At 45.9% G+C, this 16,416-nt stretch overlaps 1 protein-coding gene across 2 annotated transcripts in view; it reads right to left on the reverse strand.

Moving 5' to 3' along the window:
• Positions 1-16,416, reverse strand: part of LOC138760207 (beta-1,3-galactosyl-O-glycosyl-glycoprotein beta-1,6-N-acetylglucosaminyltransferase-like) — a 58,682-nt gene that overhangs the window by 18,139 nt on the left and 24,127 nt on the right. The window lies entirely within an intron of this gene.

The following is a 16,416-nucleotide window of genomic DNA, read 5'->3' on the forward strand; positions in this document are numbered from 1 at the left end:
TTTTTTTTTTCTGTATTGCACAGTTTGTTTACATTTCTTTCTAGGTTTACATTTCTCTCTTTTGTGCATGTATCTTAGTAGAAATTCTGCCCAGTCCACAGGAAGAAGAATCTCAGGGTTTTATGTGATGACATGTATTCTGTCTAACAATACATTTGAACTTTGAAAATGTTTACTGAATTGGTCACTCCTTGGTTAAGGCTGCAATGACAGATAATGAATGTATGACCATCAGGCAGAACAGGAAGTAGAAAGCTAGTGCAGGAAACTCCTGTGGTTATCTCCCACCGAAACAGTTTAATTGCTTTGGAATCAGTTGGAGCAGTAGTGTCCAAATTTATGGCACCGTGGATGGCACTACTGCACAGCAGGGCAGGAAAAAAAAAGTAGCATAGCAGTAGCTACTAAGGGAAGTGAAATGAGGAGACTACACACTATAAGTCACTTGCAGTTCCAAGGGTTCATATTTGAAAAGCCTGCGCTTTGCCTTATAAGGCGGCCCGTAAGTCCCACCAATGCACAGGCGGTGATGTCACAGCCCAGCCGAGTGGGCGTGCATGGTCTGCTTGAACACGGAACACGCACCCAGCGGTGCCATCATGACGTGGCTGCTCCGCTGCTATGGCCGTAACAATGCGGAGCCAGTTCGCCTGTGTTCTGATGTGCGCCACCATACAATTCACCCAGAACCGGTACTAGCATTCCGTTACCCCTGAGTGCAGTGGAGCCAGACCCTTGGGAGGTCGTCCCCAGCGCTTGGGTTGCACTGGCACAACTGGCTAGCTTAGGTCGAGGTATGCAGGCTTCAGCCAGTTGGCTGTGAACAGTTCCTCTCTACCCCCCCATGTCCAGCTTGAAAGTTTTGCCTGTGCCGCAGAGGACTTTGTACGGGCCCTCATAGAGTCATTGGAGAGGGGCAGAATATGGTCCATGGCAGACAAAAACAAAGCCTGATGAATAGACGTTGGCTGGCGCCCTATGGTGTGAGGGTGGGGGGGTGGGGTGCAAAGGAGGCTAATCTGTCCCGTAGTTTCTGCAATGCTACTCTCTCCTCAGCGTCCGAGTTTTGGGAGGGTGGGAAAAATTTACCTGGCTGGATTAATGGGACACCGTACACCATTTCCGCGGAGGAGGCCTACAGGTCCTCTTTGGGTGCAGTTTGGATGCCCAGGAGGACCCAGGGGAGTGCATCGACCCAGCTGGGGCCAGTTAAACAGGCACGAGAGCTGACTTCAGGTGGCGGTGGAAGTGTACAACAAGGCCGTTGGATTGTGGGTGATAGATGGCTGTGTGGTGTAGCTAACTGTGTCCACAATAACGATGTAAACTGTGCCCCTCTGTCAGTGGTAATACAAGCTGGTATTCTGAACCCGCAATCCAATGCATGAGCAGTGCCCTGATGCAGGAATCAGGGGAAGTGTCTTTTAGCAGGATGACTTCTGACCATCCTGTGGTGCAGTCTACCACTGTTAGCAGGTTCCGGGCGTCCTGGGAGACAGGTAGCGGGCCCACATGTATATGCTCAAACTGTCTCTTCGGAGGGTCAAACTGATGGATGGGGTCTTGATGTGTTGGTGGACCTTGGAGGTCTGACACTAGGTGCAATTATGTGCCAGTTGAGCAATCTTCTTCCTCAAGCTGTGCCATACGAACTTCCATGTGGGTTGCAGTCTTTATGGATGGGTGAACGAGGTCATGGACAGCCTGGAAAACCTGGCGCCTCCATTGCTGTGGCACGACCAGGCATGATGATCCAGTGGAAACATCACACAGCAGTGCGTCGGAGCTGTTCGGCAGGCTGATGTCCTCAAAGCGGAGGTTGGTGATGGTTGTGCAGAAAGCCTGCATTTCCGCGACTTCTTTTTGAGCTTGTGTCAGTTGGGAGTAGTCCAGACTGGGGGACAAGGTTTGAATGGTGTGTCAAGAGAGTGTGTCAGCCACAACATTGTCCTTATTAAAGAGGTGCTGGATGATGGTGGTGAATTCTGATATGTATGATAGGTGGTGTTGCTGGGGCACTAACCAGGGATCCTTGACCTTAGAGAAAGTGTGCATGAGGGGCTTGTGGTCAGTAAAAACCGTGAATGGCCTGCCCTCCAGAAAATACCAGAAATGTCTAATGGCAAGGTAGAGTGCCAGGAGCTCCGTGTCAAACGCGCTGTCTTTAAGCTCCAGGAGGTGCAGATGGCAACTGAAAAAGGCAAACGTCCTCCACTAACTGTCGACGGATTGTTCGCGGATACCCTGATGGCCATTGCTGATGCATCAACGGTGAGGACCGTGGGCACAACTGATCTGGGGTGAATCAGCAAGATAGCGTTGGCCAGGGCATTTTTAGTTGCGGTAAAAGCCGGGTCAGCCTCCTCTGTCCAAGCTAGGATCTTGCATTTAGCTGACATCATGGCAAACAGGAGTCGCATGATGTGTGCTGCCTCTGGGATGAAGTGGCTGTAGAAATTAACCATCTCAGTTAATTCCTGGAGGCCTTTGAGGGTGTTAGGGTGGATGAACTGGCATATGGCTGCAACTTTTTCCATTGATGATGTTGTCCCGTTTGCAGGAATAGTGTGGCCCAGGAATTGCATGGAGTCTTTCCCAAACTGGCACTTTGCCAAGTTGACAGCAAGGCTGAAGTTGGACAGGCCATGTGTAGAGTCTGCAGAGATGATCCTTGTGCTCTTCGATGTCCTTACTGGCAATGAGTTCGTCAACCAGGTAGATGAACATAAAGTCCGAGTCTCTGCCCACCACATCCTTCAAGCACTGTAAGGTTTGCGCCACATTCTTGAGGCCAAAAGGCATGCGGAGAAATTCAAAGGGTCTAAATGGGGTGATGATGGCCATTTTTGCAATGTCGTCTGGGTGGACAGGAATCTGGTGATAGCCACACACTAGATCAATCTTTGAGAAAACCTTTGCGCCATGCAGGTTGGCTGGGAAGTCTTGTATATGTGGGAGTGGATAGCAGTCGAGCATAGTGGAGTCATTTAGGTGGCTGTAATCTCTGCAGGGCCGCCACCCACCTGAGGACTTGGGGACCATGTGAAGTTGGTATGCCCCCAGACTGTTGGAACTGCAGACTATGCCCAACTCTTGCATCCGAGAAAATTCTTCTTTGGCCAGTTGCAGTTTATCCGGGGAAAGCCTTCTGGCTTTGGCATGGAGTGGGGGGGCCTCGGGTCGGGATGTGGTGTTGCACCCGTGCTGTGGCATAGTGGAAGAAAACTGTGGCCTGAGGATGGATGGGAATTCATCCAGGATGCGACTATACTCATCTTTTGTGGCGCTCACCATGGCCAAACTTGTATTGTAAGCGTTGGTTGCTTTAAGCTGGACGGTTTGGAATATCTGGGCATGGACCAGGTGTTTGCCCCTCACGTCCACTAGCAGACTGTGTGCTTATAGAAAATCAGTGCTGAGGAGTGATGCATCCACAGCGCCGTGTGTGAATTCCACTGGAAATTTTCTCTGCTGAGTTGTATTTGTACATTGCACGTGCCAAAGTTCTTGATGGCGGTATTGTTTGCAACCCAGAGGGTGAGACTTAGTTGGCGTGGTCATGCCTCCAGGCCAGTCAGCTGGATGACACTGAGTTCAGCACCTGTGTTGACCAGGAACCACCAGCCACTAGCCTTGTTGGTGACGTGCAATAGGCTATTAGATATAATATAACCATTAGTGGTGGCTGGCCTGGGCATTTTTCCAAAAATGAGCAGGGCTGCCTGTATTTTCATGCTTAATAATAAGATTCCTGAGATTTTTTTTAAAAAAAACTACAGACCTTCAAAAACTGTCTAGATTTTGCCCTTAGTTATTATTTGCTGATTTGGCCTGGATAGTGATCAGGCTAGTTTCCCCAAATTGCACTGAAGGCCTAATGTTTGGTGCCTCTGCTGGTTTGCGGGGATGCGGTTGCACTCGATTCGGGTGGGGCCCGGTTTGCCAGATAAGAACAAGTCAACTGGTTGATGGCAGACTCGTTTTTGCGTTTCGTGTGCCACAGGACATCTGCTCGGCCACAACCTTACATGGGTTTGAGAAATCTTCGTCCACCAACAGCAGTTGTATGACATCTGGCATCTGTTCCAGGAAAGCCTGCTCAAACATGAGACAGGGCTTGTGGCCCTCTGCTAGTGTGAGCATTGCATTCATTAGGGCGGATGGTGCTCTGTCTCTTAAGCGGTCTAGGTGCATAGGCCTGGGAGCACACTGTCATCTGGACAGGCTGAAAGTACTCAGGAGGAGTTTCTTGAGGGCTGAGTATTTACCTTCTGCTGGAGGGTCCTGTATCAGGTCATCCACTCTGGCTGCAGCCTCTTGGTCTAGGGAGCTGGCGATGTGGTAAAACATTGTTGAGTTGGAGGTGACCTGCCTGAGGTGAAATTGCACTTCCGCTTGCCCGAACCAAGTGCGTGGGCGAAATATCCAGAAGGGTGGCAATTTCATAACCACTGCATTGACTGCTGCAGTGCCCAAAGTGTCAAGTCTAGAATCATCTGGGCTCATTGAGGTCACCAATTGTAGCGGTAGCTACTAATCGGATTGAAATGAGGAAACTGTAGGTTGTTTGCACTTCCAACAGCTTATATTTGAAAAGCCTGCACTGCACCTTATAAGGCTGCCTGTTAAGTACCACCCACGCGTGGATGATAATGTCACGACACAGCCAAGTGTACGTGTGCGGCCCACTAGAGCATGTGTGCCGCCACAGTAGAAGTCTTAGTGGCAGATATCCCATGTTAAGGGAAATAGATAGGTGCTTCTGCAGCCACAAACAAGACTCCTAGATTGTGTGTTACCCCAGAGGGGCAAGGGTTAAGGATGTCTTAGAGCAGGGGTGTCAAACTCAAATTCACGGAGTGCCAAAATTAAAAACTTGGACTAAGTCGAGGGCCGAACTAAATATTTATTGAAAATTTTCAAAACATCTGCATGTTTTCTCTTCTTTCAACATATGTAATGTTAAACTTTAGGATATAACTTTAGGAGGATAATCTTACAGGTCAGGAGTAGGTAGCTCAAGTTCACCCTTTGCTTGACCTGAGGGAAACCTATTTGGTCCCTGTGGAGATGTAGTCAGCATTCACAGGCTGTGTCCATTTTGGCCTGCATCAGGACTCAGCATTTCCTGCTCACTCCTCAGGCTCTAGGCCTCTATTCACCCTCGACCCACCATCCCTCTACCTGACCAGTCCTTTACCCAACCTCTACTCACCCCTCAACTCCACTCGCTCTGCCTCTACCCACCCCATCCTATACACACCCCTCTACTGCCTCTCCCCTCAACCTGTTCCTCCCTCTACACGTCTCTCACCCTCTAATCACCCCTCCCCTGCCCCTCCCCTTTTACCTCTTTCCTATCCACCCCTCCTTCTACTCATCCCTCCCTCTAACTGCCCCTCGCACCACCATAACTTCCCCTGCCCATTACTCCTCACCTACACCCTCTGCCCACCCCTGCTTACCCACCCACTCAGTCCCAGCGCGCTGCTGATCAGCCTTTGCGGACAGCCACCATCTCTCTCTTCACATGCAGGGCCGAACCAGCCGTCCCTGGGGTCCGCGCGGGTGCAAGCGCTGAAGGTCGTGGCGACCGGGAGAAGTGCGCTCGCGCTGTTGAAGGGCCGTCCGGTGCCAGTCACGCGGGGCTCGCGCTGCCCGGGGGCCGTGCGCAGCCTGCCATGCCCGTCGCGCTGACAGGAAATCACAGGCGCTCGCCCATCCGCCGCACCACTCGTCAGGTGGGAGAAGTGACTGGTTGTGCGGGGAGCCTTCCAACTGGCTTGCCGGCTGATGACATCGACAGACTTCTCGTGTTACAATTTCTCGTGTTACAATGGGGAAGGATGTGCAATGAAGGGGGAGGATGGTGGGGGTGACATGACCTAAAAACAGCATCGGCTCTCGCTGCAGGGCGGGCCACCTCTAATACATTTTTGAAATGATCTCGCGGGCCAAATATAATTATATCGCGGGCCAGAGTTTGAAATGTGTGTCTTAGAGCAGTCGCAGGGCATTGTGAAAGTATGAGGTCTACAGCCAGTTGTTATGCTGCATGTAGATGCCAACGATTTTGGCAAAAAATATATGGAGGTCCTACAAGCTGAATTTAGGGAGCTAGAAAAAAAAAAGGACCTCAAATACACTAATCCCATGATTGCTACTGGAACCATGTAAAAACAGCATGATAGTTAACACGAACATGTGGCTGAAGAGTGGTGCAGGAGGGCAGTATTCAGACTTTTTGAGGCATTAGAACTGGTTCAGTGTGAGATGGAATCACGACAAATTAAACAATCTACACCTGTGAAGGACCAGAATCAATGCCATGCATTGTGGAAGACGGAGCTGAGGTGCTCAAGAAAGCGATCTCTCAGTTTTTGCCCAGTCTCTCTGCAGATTCACAAATGAAATGTTCTTTCACTTGGAAGGTCTATTTGGGGCTCCAAATGGTGATGAGGGAGGAGGTGTTAGCACAAATAGAGCATCTCCTGTAGCCACAGGGGTAGGTAACAAGAGGATGATTGGTGAGGTGGAGGGAAAGGAATGGACAAGGAAGTCATGGAGGGAGTGGTCCCGGTGGAGGGTGGAGAGGGGAGAAGAGAGGAATGTGTCTGGTGGTGGGATCTTATAGTAGGTGGCAGAAATGGTGTAGGAGGTTTTGTTGGACGCAGAGGCTGGTTGGGTGGTAGGTGAGGACAAGGGGAATCCTATCCGTGTGTTACATAATGGCAGAGAGGGCCATGGCAGATGTGTGGGTAATGGCGGATATGCAGGTGAAGGCAGAGTTGATAGTGGTGGAGGTAAAGCCACATTGTTTGAAGAAGGAGGTCATCTTTGATGATCTGGCATGGAAGACCTTGTCCCCATCCTATTCCTTTGCTGACATGTCTGTCCATGGTCTCATACACTGTCAGAATGAGACCACCTGCAAATTGGAGGAACAATACCTCATCTTCCATCTGGGGACCCTCCAACCCAATAGCATTAATGACTTTCCTGGTTTCCGTTAAACCACATCCCCTTTTCTTCCTCCCCCTGTCGCCTTTCCCCCAGCTCTGTCTCTCTCACTCTTCCCTTTTCCCCCCCCCCATCTCTTTTCACAGAGCCAAAAATCAATTCTCATCTTTCCTCTTATCATATCACTTTTTACCTGATGGTCTGGACTCCTTCCCCTGCCTTACACCTTGAGAAAGGGTTCAGCCCTGAAACTTCGGTAATATATCTTTACATCCTATGAATACTGTGAGACCAGCTGAGTTCCTCCAGCTTTTCTGTGTTTTATCTACAATCACTGAAGACTTTCATGTTTCACAATGCCCTTAGTGGAAAGTTTGCTATTTCCTTTGAGGAGGGTTTAAACTGATGTGGCAGGGAAATGGGAATTTTCACTAAGAGATAGAAGGAAGTGAAATGGATACAGAAGCAAAACGAGAAAAATGGATTGTAAAAAAAAAAATCAATTGTATAGGAAAATGGCCACATGTCAACCAGATTCAAAAATGTTAATGAGTGCAAGGGCACTATACATGAATGCCTGTAGCATTTAAAACAATGTTGATGAGCATATGACACAAATCAGTACAAAAGGCGGTGATTTAATCATAATTACAGACACATGGTTGCAAAGCAGAGATGACAGAATTAATTGTCCAGGAGTATCAGGTAATTTGGAAGGATGGGCAAAAAAAAAATCAGAACACTACAGCACAGAGGCCCTTTGGCCCTTCTAGTCTGTTCTGAACTATTTTTCTGCTTAGTCCCATTAACTTGGACCATACCCCTCCAGTCCATGGTCCTGTTCAAGCCATGTGAAGTATTCTAGTACTCTTCAGTAGGGATGGTTGAGAGAGTATAGCTTTAAGGAGCAAAATGTTGAATAAATCCAGATAGAAATTTGGAATAGTAAGGAGACAAAGTACCAATTGGAATGGTCTTCAAGGCCATCAAATTGCATTACTGTGGCACAGACAATAAACAAAGGAATAAATGATGGATGTAAAAATGAACCAGCAGACATCAAGCGGGTCTTTGACCAACAAATGAAGTCCGTCCAGGCAGCCTTGAAGCGGAGTTCATAAAATGCATCCACAATAGTTTTATTGTACAGCGTGATACAAAACCTAGGGATCCTCTCAGAAAAGTCATCTCAGTATGGGTGATATGTAATAATAAGGAAGTTAAAAAAATAAAATCTAAAAGCAGTATCACGTGGCTAAACAAGAGGCTACAATGGGATGAGGTAGGAGTTAGCTACCACAGGTAGGCATCAAAGGCTTTTTGGTGGAACATTTGAGGAACAGTGGAAGGCTTTCAAACAGATTTTTCAGTTTAGCAAAAATATATTCCAGTTAACAAGAGCAGTTAGGGTAGGAAGAGGCAGCTATGCCCAGACCAGGGCCTCCGCCTGCCTCACTCTACCGAGGCCGGGGCCGCCGCCTCCCCCTCGCTTTTGCCCGGATCAGAGCCGCCACCGCCTACCCTCTGCCCGGACCGGGACTCTGCCTGCTTCGCTCTGCCCAACTGCACGAAAACCAACAAGGTCGGGTCAGATACAGCAATGAGCTCCCTGAACCCTTCTCCATTAACAATGGCGTGAAGCAAGGCTGCGTTCTCACACCAACCCTCTTTTCAATCTTCTTCAGCACGATGCTGAAACAAGCCATGAAAGACCTCAACAATTAAGATGCTGTTTACATCGGTACTTCACGGATGGCAGTCTCTTCAATCTGAGGCACCTGCAAGCTCACACCAAGACACAAGAGCAACTTGTCTGTGAACTACTCTTTGCAGACGATGCCGCTTTAGTTGCCCATTGAGAGCCAGCTCTTCAGCATTTGACGTCCTGTTTTGCGGAAACTGCCAAAATGTTTGGCCTGGAAGTCAGCCTGAAGAAAACTGAGGTCCTCCATCAGCCAGCTCCCCACCATGACTACCAGCCCCACCACATCTCCATCGGGCACACAAAACTCAAAATGGTCAACCAGTTTACCCATCTCGGCTGCACCATTTCATCGGATGCAAGGATCGACAACGAGATAGACAACAGACTCGTCAAGGCAAATAGCACCTTTGGAAGACTACACAAAAGAGTCTGGAAAAACAACCAACTGAAAAACCTCAAAAAGATTAGCGTATACAGAGCCGTTGTCATACCCACACTCCTGTTCGGCTCCGAATCATGGGTCCTCACCAACGGCTCCTAGAACGCTTCCACCAGCGTTGTCTCTGCTCCATCCTCAACATTCATTGGAGCGACTTCATCACCAACATCAAAGTACTCGAGATGGCAGAGGCCGACAGCATCGAATCCACGCTGCTGAAGATCCAACTGCACTGGGTAGGTCACGTCTCCAGAATGGAGGACCATCACCTTCCCAAGATCGTGTTATATGGCAAGCTCTCCACTGGCCACCGAGACAGAGGTGCACCAAAGAAGAGGTACAAGGACTGCCTAAAGAAATCTCTCGGTGCCTGCCACATTGACCACCGCCAGTGGGCTGATATCGCCTCAAACCGTGCATCTTGGCGCCTCACAGTTTGGCGGGCAGCAACCTCCTTTGAAGAAGACCGCAGAGCCCATTTCACTGACAAAAGACAAAGGAGGAAAAACCCAACATCCAACCCCAATCAACCAATTTTCCCTTGCAACCGCTGCAACCATGTCTGCCTGCCCCGCATCGGACTTGTCAGCCACAAACGAGCCTGCATCTGACGTAGACATTTCCCCTCCATTAATCTTCGTCCACGAAGCCAAGCCAAAGAAAGAGGCAGCTATAGATAAATATGTAAATAAAGGAACACAAGTTAAAAGCTAATGCATACAATAAGGTTGAGAGTGGAAATGAGAAGATTGGGAAAATTTTAAAAGCAATTTTAAAAATCTAAGCAATAAAGGAAAGATGATTTATGAAAATAAACTAGTACAGGGGGCAAAAGTGAGTGTAGCCACCATTACGAAGGAGAAGGTACTTGGGAAGCTGAAGGTAGTTAAGTCACCTGGACCAGACAGACTACACCCAGGTTTTAAAAGAGATAGCTGAAAAGATGGTGAAATCATTAGTAGTAACCATTCAAGAATCACTTCAAGTCAGGAATGCTTCCAGAGAGTTGGACAATTGCAAATGTCTCTCCCCCTTTAATAAAGGAGGGGGGGTCAAAAGACAGAAATTATTTCAGTGGTTGTCAAGATTCTAGAGTCCAATATTAAGAATTGAGTTTCAGGTTATTGAATACACAAGCTAAAATATGTACTGGAGTTGGAAAGATAATTGAGGAGCGTCAGACTGATATTAGTTGGAGTTGCTGGTACAACTCTGAGCTTGTAGGCCAGAGAAAGCAATTGGAATAATTAGCGCAACGTTGTTACAGCGCTAGCTACTGGAGTTAAAATCTGGCAATGCCTGTGAAGAGTTTGTACATTCTCTCCATGTCTGCATGGGTTTCCTCTGGGTGCTCCAGTTTCCTCTCACCCTTTAAAAAAATGTACTGGGGTTGTAGATCAATTGGGTGTAATTGGGTAGAACAGTCTTGTGGGCTGAAAGGGCTTCTTACTATGTCTGTATGCCTACATTTAAAGTGTACAAATCCAGTGTTTTCAATCCATAAAAAGAGATGGATATAGAACAAGTTTAGGAAATAGGTCCATTTTATTGCTGCAGGAGTTGGTGCTGGGCCCACAACTGTTCATGATATACATTCACAATTTGGAAGAGGAGACTGGTGTTGCATATCTAAATTTGCTGATAACACAAAATTGAGTCGAAAACCAAATGGTGCAGAAGATATAGAGTCTGCAGAGAGATATAGCAAGGTTAAGTGACGGGCAAGGGATTGGCAGATGTAGTACAATGTTCGTAAATATGAGGTCATCCACTTTGGAGTGATAAGTGGAACAGGGTGAAAGATTGCAACATGCTTTTATACAAAAGAATGTGGGTGTTTTTGTGCCTGAATCACAAAAGATTAGATTCCAGGTCCAATAGGCAATCAACAAGCCAAATGAGATGTTAAATTCAATTAATCTCACAATGAAAGCTAAGTTCTGTTATCACATACAAAGTTCTAGTGAGACCATACTTGTATAGTTTTTAAGACTGCAGGCATGTAATGGCACAATCAAGGAATTTTGCCACTACATGGACAGTCGAAAAAGGAACGTACAGGAATTTTGAGTCAATTTCTGCACCGTGATTTATCCTGCAGGTCCCCTACAATTTTTTGGAGGAAGTCTGCAATGTAAATCGTACCAGAAAAATTTGTTGACTGTTATCCATTTTACTGCACGTCCAACCACTGGGACTGTTGCCCTCAGGTTCTTGCATTCTAAAAAGGCACCCAGTGTGAATGACCACACAGGCAGTAATTATGTTAACTTTTTCTGCAATTTTCCCAATATTGCAGTCTAAAAAGCATACTATGTATTTCTGGTCTCCTTACTTAAGAATTGGTTTTGGAGGCAGTGCAAAGGAGGTTTACCATGTTGATTCTGGAAATGAAGGGGTTTGGCTTCCTGGGACTATACTCAAAGTAATTCTGAAGAATGAGAGAGGGTCTTAAAAATCTAAAAATTATGAAAGGGATAGAAGAAAAAATAAATCCAAGAACATGGTTTCCAGTGGTTGGTAAGACTGGTAGTAGGAGATATAACCTCAGGATTTCAGAGAGTAGATATAGGAAAGAAATGAAGAGGAACTGCTTATCCCAGTGAGTAATTTATCTGTGGAATTCTCTACTTAATGAAGTGGTTAATGCCACCTCATTAAATATATTTAGACACAGTTGGATAGGTTTTATTCCCCCACAGAAGGGAAAGTCAGGGTTATGTGGAAAAGGCAGGAAGGTGGAACTGAATCCATAGCCAGATCAACCATATTCTTATTGAATGGCAGAGCAGGCTCAAAAGGTCAGATGCCAAGTTCTGCTCCAATTTTTAATGTTCTCCAGGTTTCTTGGTCATTTTGTCCAGTGCATTAACTTTTCCAACTCTATTTTGTTGTTTAAAAAAAAGTCAATAAATTTGGTCAAGCACGAATTCAGAATTAAATTTCTGCAATCATATTCTAAAGATTTAGATGTTCATGTATTACAATTTTAACAAAGGATTCCATTATCTTTCCTATCATTGATATTTATATAATTACTCCTTAGTTCCTGGAGTTATTTTAATTTTAAGAATCACACTAGCACTTTCTTGTTCCAGAAAGTATTAATTTTTCTAATCATGTTCTTAAATTTAACAATGCCTTACATCTTTTCTTTCTTATTGTCTTAAGATGCATTTCAACCACCCATAAAATAAAATCTGAGTTATATGAACCTTTAACTATAATTTTTAGCAAAGTTCATTCTCAAACAAAAATGAATAATGAAATAATTTCAGGGAAACTTTTCTCCTTTATATTTCCAGTATCGACTGGATATTTTAATGTTATTTTATTGTCATGTAATAGAACAGAACATATCTTTGGCTTGGCTTCGCGGACGAAGATTTATGGAGGGGGTAAAAGTCCACGTCTGCTGCAGGCTCGTTTGTGGCTGACAAGTCCGATGCGGGACAGGCAGACACGGTTGCAGCGGCTGCAGGGGAAAATTGGTTGGTTGGGGTTGGGTGTTGGGTTTTTCCTCCTTTGCCTTTTGTCAGTGAGGTGGGCTCTGCGGTCTTCTTCAAAGGAGGTTGCTGCCCGCCAAACTGTGAGGCGCCAAGATGCACGGTTTGAGGCGAGATCAGCCCACTGGCGGTGGTCAATGTGGCAGGCACCAAGAGATTTCTTTAGGCAGTCCTTGTACCTTTTCTTTGGTGCACCTCTGTCACGGTGGCCAGTGGAGAGCTCGCCATATAACACGATCTTGGGAAGGCGATGGTCCTCCATTCTGGAGACATGACCCATCCAGCTCAGCTGGATCTTCAGGAGCGTGGACTCGATGCTGTCGACCTCTGCCATCTCGAGTACTTCGACGTTAGGGATGAAAGCGCTCCAATGGATGTTGAGGATGGAGCGGAGACAACGCTGGTGGAAGCGTTCTAGGAGCCGTAGGTGATGCCGGTAGAGGACCCATGATTCGGAGCCGAACAGGAGTGTGGGTATGACAACGGCTCTGTATACGCTTATCTTTGTGAGGTTTTTCAGTTGGTTGTTTTTCCAGACTCTTTTGTGTAGTCTTCCAAAGGCACTATTTGCCTTGGCGAGTCTGTTGTCTATCTCATTGTCGATCCTTGCATCTGATGAAATGGTGCAGCCGAGATAGGTAAACTGGTTGACCGTTTTGAGTTTTGTGTGCCCGATGGAGATGTGGGGGGGCTGGTAGTCATGGTGGGGAGCTGGCTGATGGAGGACCTCAGTTTTCTTCAGGCTGACTTCCAGGCCAAACATTTTGGCAGTTTCCGCAAAGCAGGACGTCAAGCGCTGAAGAGCTGGCTCTGAATGGGTAACTAAAGCGGCATCGTCTGCAAAGAGTAGTTCACGGACAAGTTTCTCTTGTGTCTTGGTGTGAGCTTGCAGGCGCCTCAGATTGAAGAGACTGCCATAGTATCACACAAAATTACCTACTGCTTGTCATAAGGTAGACAGTAGCCATTAGTGTTGTCTGGCTCTCCTTACAGCACAAGTGAATGTGAAGCAAAGGAGATTCCCTTAGGAGCAACTGTGTGTCCATGGATTCACCTCCAGCGCTCCCACAGCCTCTGCAGCCATAAAGACTCCTGCTCAATCCATTGGCAACCCAAACTCTGGAGTGAAACCCCTGATGTGATCAGGAAGCCTTCAGTGCTCAAGGCCCTTTGGGAGCCCTTCTTGCCCTCAGAACTCTCTTGAATTTTGGATTCAACATCTGGTTCCCATGAGCTACTCTCCAGCAGCCTGTGTGGGTCCTTCAGCAGCTGAGCCCCTTGGTGGTGCACCATTTTGGTCACCAACCTGTCGGGTCATCTGCTCTACTTCTCCTTCTCAATGGAGGGTGTTCTCCCCATTTCTGGGGCAACCCCTCACGGCCTCTGCTGAGCACAGGTGCCATCATCTTGGCCACATCTTGGCTCCTTTAACATTTGTTGTTTTGAACTACACATTGGTAGTACACAACAGTATATTTCCCAACTGAAGAGCAAATTTTGATAACAGTGAAATGGAAATGTAAACTCAAAATCTTAACTAAAAGAAAACTGGGCTTGGCTGTAAAATTCCTCCAAGCCATTGATTACATGACACCCTCCCCCCCCACCCCTAGTGGTTGGGGGAAAAAAATCTACTGCATAGGGCCAGACTAACTTGAACAAATTAATCAGAAGAGTGAAAAATATGGTTGTAGAGGCAGAGGCAGAGCTCAAATGGAAAATAAAAAAAACTGCTTTTGGTCGTTTCTTCTCATTGGCTCCTTTGGTTTAATTTCTGCACCATATCCTCAAAGAACTGAGCGCCTACTTGTGCAAAGATTACTTTCAGGTTCAATTCTACAACAGCAAGCAGATTCTCAACTCAAATTAACATGAGAAGTAAACTTAATAAACATCCAAAGATTCAAACAGAAACTGATGAACCTTCACCTGAAACATTCACTCTGCCTGATCACCCCTTAAATATTGCTTAATCAGCCGTTAGTATTGGAATGCCAGTACATAAGGGAGTGTTATGTTTGTATGAACAATCGGTAGAATTGAGATTGATGGATTTAGTGCCAGATAAACAGAATAGTGTGTTAGTCATGCTGTTGCTAGTTGGTTGACACCTATTAAATGTACCCTGATCTTAACCACATTTATCAGGTCATTCAACATCTTGAACCACTGGGAATGGTTCCCAGAACAAAACTTCTTGTGTCCAATACCCTAGTTTCTTTTTTTTTTATATATAAACTTGTTCATGTAAAAATTAGAGGGCATCCAGGAACACAAAATATACATGCCCTTTTCTGTGTGTTCACTTTTACAAATGTTCTGACTGAGACATCGGAGAAACAGATCATTCATTCCATGTTCAGATATGGGACAAATCAAAGTGTTCCCCACGCAGCGCAAAGGTATCGTGTGTAGTTGCAGGCAGTGAGAAAATGCACTTTAAGTGATGGGAGTTCAATCATTTCAAATTTCTTTCCGATTATTTGCAAGGCTTCAGGAATTACTCCTCATTAAATTCAGTCTTGAATGTGTGTCTCCTGATCATCATTTCAGGGTTCTGGATTATTCGTTCAATAAAACAGCAAGTTGTATTTATTTAATTTTGCTATCCAGCCTATGCATAAGAAATAGGACTATTAGCCCTGTTCAAAATACACATAATTAACTGGAAAATCAAAACACAGATTAAAGCTAAACAAGGAAGTCTGTAGATGCTCAGGTTTAGTGCAATACACAAACATCCTGGAGAAACTCAGTGAATCATGCCTGCTTTGTTTGACCTGCCGCATTCTCCAGCACATTTGTGTTTTGGTCATGAATAAATGGGCTTTAAAATGATCTTTGAACAAATTCTGTGAGCAGCAAAATAAATATTAGCTTTTTGCTATTCATTTTTCAAGATTTGGCATTAGTGCCGAGGTCAACATTTTTCTCTGAAGCATCAGATGCTTTGGAGGGAGCTGATGATAGAAATTCATAAAATAATGTGAGCCATTGATAGGGTAGACAGTCAGAATCTTTTGTACAAGATGAAAGCACCACATACCTGTGGACAAGATTCGAGGTGGGGAGGGGAGGAGTGCAAAACAATTTTTTCAAACCAAGTGTGGTAGGTACCTGGATCAGGTGGATAATAGCAGCATTTAAAAGGCTTCTAGAAAGATAAATGACTGTGTAGGGGCTGGAGGAATATCCATCAAATGTGAGAAGCAGAGTTTTGGTTTAATTTGGATATGATGTTTGTCACAGATACGTGGGGTGAGGGGTTTGTGGCTGCATTGTATTAAAGACCAGCTTAATAGCCTTTGAGAAGGTGATAATAGCCCACGTTTAACAAAATTAGTTTGTGTTTCTAGATCATTTGTTCATTGAAACAGCAAATCTTGTTTATTTAAATTTTGATTCAGACCAATACAAAAGGGAAAATGGAAGTTCAGAATATTATTTAAATGGCAAGCGATTGCAGCCTGCTGACATGCTGAAGGACTTGGGATTGCTTGTGCATGATGTGGCAGAACATGGTATTGTAGGCACGTTCCCCACTGAGCTGGCCACCCGCAGAACCGGTAGCCCCTCACCCCAAGACCCCTAATAAAGGCCAAGAGCCCTAGTCTCCTCCCTTATACCTTCCTTTGGACTTGAGCTAACAGCATGCTGAGGGATGCTTGGATCTTTAGATCAATAAAGCCTTTGGCCCTTTGAGTCTGCGAGTCATCATTGATCGTGCCACAATTTATTGATCTAAAGATCCAAACATCTTTTTCACTAGCTTTCTACCTTCTGAATTTGAAGAGATGCAGTACTGC

Source organism: Narcine bancroftii, chromosome 1, assembly GCF_036971445.1.
Source record: "Narcine bancroftii isolate sNarBan1 chromosome 1, sNarBan1.hap1, whole genome shotgun sequence".
Lineage (NCBI taxonomy): Eukaryota > Metazoa > Chordata > Chondrichthyes > Torpediniformes > Narcinidae > Narcine > Narcine bancroftii.